Here is a 5,063-nt window from a genome sequence, read left to right as displayed (position 1 = left end):
CGACGCTCGCGAATGTCGAATGGTAACTAGCTGCATCGCGTTGTTGGATCAACCAACAACGCTCTCAACTGGATAATCTCTTCTCTCGTCGTTAAAGGCAATCCAACGAACGTTTTATTTTTCTCTCTATCCTGTTATCCATCCTCTCCTCACTCCCTCCATCCGATTCCCTTCAACCCCTCCGTCTCGGTACTTCCTACCTTTTCCTCCCCAATAAACCTATCTCGCTCTTTTCCGGAATATTCAAGCGATCGTTTTACAAGTGAGAATTAAGTGCTCCCTCGACTCAATTCGACGCAATTTGGACGATACTCGTTACTCTTATTTCCGCTTCTCTTTCCCATGTATTCTCTATCCTGTGCGTTTCTCGTCGATGGAAGAGAGGAAAATCGTCGAGCGGGGAGGAAGCAAAGATAAGACCATAAGTACCTTTAATGGAAGTTTATGCGAGTATGTATAATAGATTATATACGTAGAGCAACTTTTCTTTTAACGGAATATTATTTTCAGGGGGCGAAACTTCTTTGATTGATAATTTTATAATGATTCAGGATAGAAGAGAAATGGTAAAATAATCAAGTTTTATTACGAATGAAAATCTTCGTTTTCGAAATGCTAATAATTTAATATGAGATTAATTAAAAAAATTCGATCCTCATTGATGGGATTGAAAACTTTTAATTAATTTTCCCTTTTATAATTATGTACAAAAGTGCATAATTTGTAAAGCAGGTTCTACATAAAAATTCTTTCTACATAAAACGATTTTTAGGTTAATAAATTACTAGATAATTGTAGATCGAGAGTCTTGAAATTTTTCATGCACGTTTCGTCATGTTTCAAGATAACGTAATTTACGAGCTTGCTATATCTCTTCCACCGATTACACAGGCATGCACTTTCCTTCGATTTAGATCCTCCTACTATTTTTCTTTTCTATACATTTTACATTCTCGCGTGCGTTCAATATTGACATTACATTATCACGTTCTAAATTTTCAACAAAAGAAGTACATGCGTACCTGTGTGCTCGCAATTAACACGCGAGAAGTCGAAGAAGGCAATGAAACACGGAGAGGTTAAAAAAAATTGAAAGATCACGCCGTAAACTTACTTATCGTTTTTAGGATGAATATCTTATGAATATCTTGAAATGAATTTCAGAAAAAGATTAAGAGATTCTGAGTATTTTTCACGGATAGAAAATAACTAATCCGTGATTTTTACTCTCCAAAATAATTCTCGAGAAAACAATTTTCGATTGCAGTCTTGGAATGCGATAATATTTGATATCGATGATCCACTAAGCAAAAATCATCGAGAAATTATTAATTTAAAAAATTTTATTCTCGACAGTTATGCTCTAAAAATAATTTTCGAGGATATTAAAGTAATATTTTCAAACTATGATCTGCGATTATCTAATTAATTGTCGGAGACCTAGAAGTAATTGTTCACGCTGGAATTTGATTTATTATCTGATCTCACTATGGAAAATGTAATAAAAATACCATGAAATTTCAATTAATCTCTCATTACAATCAATTGTTGGCAATTTCTCATTTGCGAGGACGCGTTAAATTTTAAAAAATGGTTAGGGAATATGAATATCTTACGAAAAGAGATTTAATCTTACACGATTGTTGTGCGATCTCTTGCCTTGTGTCTTCTTAATGGATAGAAATTGATTGAATAGGAAGAAGAAAGCCTCTTGCATTCAACTAAAATTCTCAAATCTAAAAATTCTCTTGTCGAAATATTAAATATAAAAGAGTTACTTCTCGATTCTTCGATTAAATCGATCGTTGGCTATCGAATTTGATGCACACACACATATATATATATATCGATGTGCTCCTATTTTCAAACAGCCACGTCTGTCGATTAACCGTTCCACAATTTATCTCGAAACGGATTCAGCTAAGCTGTTAAGTTTATAACTTGTAAATTTTATCATACATAGAGCAATTACTAACCATCAAAATGATAGATTGCAAATCTTTTATTTTTGCAATTATTAAAAGTATATATATTCGACGAATTAATATTTGTCGAATAAATATATAATTATACTTATTTATTCCTATTACAATCGTTTAATAAGAAATTAAAATATGTATTTTCCGTGTTTGATGTCAAAGGTGGAAAAAATGTTGATAGTGAAAAAATAAAAATAAGTATTAGTCTGTATCTTTATAATTTTATTACACTGTCAAAAGGTTAAATGTACAACCGCGTTCTGGCAAAGCATACGTATTTTAGCGAATGAAATTCTAGATTAAAATAGGAAAAAAACATAAAAAATAATCACGTAATAATTTAAATTATCGTTAGAGCTGCCAAACCGATTAAAAGTTTTTTGTTGTCTTGCAATTACTAAAAAATATAAAAAATTAATACTGATTACACGTATCTAATTATATTCATAGTATCGTTTTAATTTTAATATATTTAAACGTATATACATATTATAGGTCGATAGATCTAATGCTAAGTTATTTAATTTTAGACTCTTTACTCTAATTTATATTTTATCATTTCTTAAAATAAATAATCAATATGGTGATTTTTTCTTTTTCTCGCATTATTTATAATCTCATTAGTCGCTTGGATAATTAATAAAGAAATAAAAAGTTAATTTAAAAAATTCAATTTAACATATATCTAACTTGAATTATTATAATCGTGTTATAATCCAAAAAAATATGAATTAAAATTTAAAGAAATATCTTGCTCTTTGATATATTAATTGTTAATGTGTAATTATAATTTGATATGTTAAATAAACATACAATTCAATTAACATAAATTTAACATAAATTAACACATTTAATTTTACATAGATAAATATATTTTTGCATTCTTTGACTAAACAAAGTCTTTGACATCCAAACCTAATTTTGTTTTCTACGTTGTAAATTTTCGACAAATTTGTAAAAATTCTATAAAATATTATATTATCGTTATTACGTTATCAAACCTATTTTTCTTTACGTTACGTTTGAAGAAATAATGAAGAATAAAGTAAAATTTCATAAAATTTTAAATCGTTGGCAATTTATTTTTTTCTACAAAGGATTAATTATAATAAAAAAAAACGTAAAATAGTTTATTAACTTAAAAAGGAACGAAGTAATTATCATTTTAATGTCATTTAGCTGAGCTAGTCGTAAGAAATTCCATCGTGCATCGCACGCAATCATTATGCCTCATCGAAAGATTATGGACTCTTGAAACTACGCTCTTCCAACAATCGTGTAATCCATGATTAAAGTCACGAAGAAACTTCCCGTCAAATTGCCTCGAATATTATTCTAAAAAGGAAATATGTCAAGTCTTGTGTTTTTCGTGTGAATGGTAGACAATTTTATCGTTTTATCTAAATTGAATTTGTTTCTATTCGCATTAAGTTAAAATGGCGGTATAACGAGAAATATTATTGGATTGGATATAAAAAAAATTAGGAAAAATACGTCAAAGAAATAATGAAATATTTCTTTAAACTTATGAATGATAAAATATTCACAAGAATATAGTTGGTAATATTTACAATGTAATTTAACTGCGTAATGAGAACAAATATTTATATTAAGACTACGAAGAACGAATTATCACGTTATTTAACGTGAATAAATTAAAGATTGATTGTTCTTATTGCCTCGCGAATTGCATTGCATAACTATGACATAGCTGTAGTTGCTAATTGCGCGATAAGTATAGCGATCAATGATCTATTCGATAACAAAGTTCTATTATACTCGTTATATATATCTTTCTTTACCTTCATCGCAACAAAATAATTTTAATGATTGAAAAAAAATTATAATCATTTGCTTTAAACGAGAAATATTTCTTATAGTATCCCTATAAATTATAAAAATTATTTAAAGATAATACAATCTAATCAAAAATTATTGAAACGAGGAAAATTGCAAATTTTCAAACAGATATATTGCGAATTAATTGTGAAAAGAAATTATTTATTAAAAATAGATCACCTTAAAGAAAGATAATATCGCGAATCAATTGATCGTCAAATTGTTTTTAAAAAATAATTTCTTTTTTTCGTCCCTCAAAAAAATAGACGATAAAAATTATCCTTATCCTCACGGAAATAGGTCGAAACGCGATTTGGCACCGTGTACGAGGTATCGAATTTTGATAAATCACGGAACGGTATCAAACCGTTTCTTCCATTTCGCCCTGAATAGTTTGAACGCATACCATAACGTAGCGCCTTTCTCCTCCATTTCAAACACTCGAACACACTGTTACGTTTGATAAATGTCAAGCGGAGGAATGTTAGAACAGTTACGTTCGAAAGTTCAACCGGGTTTTAGTATCAGTATGGGAGCAGATATATACTTTTCGCAACGGTTTCGTGTAATTCTTTTTTTAACAAAAAACACCCCTCTCTAATCCCTCTCTAATTCCATATCTATACCCATTCGCATTTAATTGGACCGATTAAATCGTGCAAAACTGGCGTGTTTACAGAAATGCAATATTTATCTCATCGCGAGAAAATTCGGTTCTTTGTTGAAGAGATCACTTACATTGGGACAAGCAACGAGGCCAATCAGCTTCCGAAGCGAGTCCTGTTCCGTGTATACACACACACATACGCACATATATACCCACACACATACACAAACAAGGGATCACACGTTTTAATAACCACGTTCCATCAACCGATCACATACTTTCTCCGCGGCGACCTCTCGCATCTGTCACCCCAACAGCGAACCACCCTTTTCTCTCGCGATGCACGCTCACCGAAAACACCATCAGCTGGGAGGAGGACGGGTCTCGTAAGCGGGTAGCGACACTGTACCCATCCCGGATTGATCCTGATGGGAAACACAACGGCTTGGTGGGCAACACGCGTTGTTGGACCGCACGGAATTGATTCTGTCGCAACGCAAGATCCCCGCACTCTCGAATCCACCACGTCTCTCTCTCTCGTATCTCGTCCCACGACGACAATCGATAAAAGTCACCTCTCTTTCTCTCTCCCTCTTCCCCTGTCCTTCTCTCCAATATTCTCTCCCTTTATCCCGCCA

At 31.7% G+C, this 5,063-nt stretch overlaps 2 protein-coding genes across 3 annotated transcripts in view; one reads left to right on the top strand and one right to left on the bottom strand.

Moving 5' to 3' along the window:
- LOC102674484 (ALK tyrosine kinase receptor) overlaps nt 1-5,057 on the bottom strand; it is a 22,445-nt gene extending 17,388 nt beyond the window's left edge. Inside the window, exon 1 of the mRNA XM_031509818.1 lies at nt 4,777-5,057. The gene's annotated coding sequence lies outside the window, so the exon portion shown is untranslated. The remainder of the gene's footprint in view (nt 1-4,776) is intronic.
- LOC102674341 (toll-like receptor 7) overlaps nt 1-5,063 on the top strand; it is a 50,944-nt gene that overhangs the window by 28,407 nt on the left and 17,474 nt on the right. The window lies entirely within an intron of this gene.

Source organism: Apis dorsata, unplaced genomic scaffold, assembly GCF_000469605.1.
Source record: "Apis dorsata unplaced genomic scaffold, Apis dorsata 1.3 scaffold_176, whole genome shotgun sequence".
NCBI lineage: Eukaryota > Metazoa > Arthropoda > Insecta > Hymenoptera > Apidae > Apis > Apis dorsata.
The sequence above is the reverse complement of the archived record's forward strand: the minus strand, read 5'-3'. Positions and strand labels throughout refer to the sequence as shown.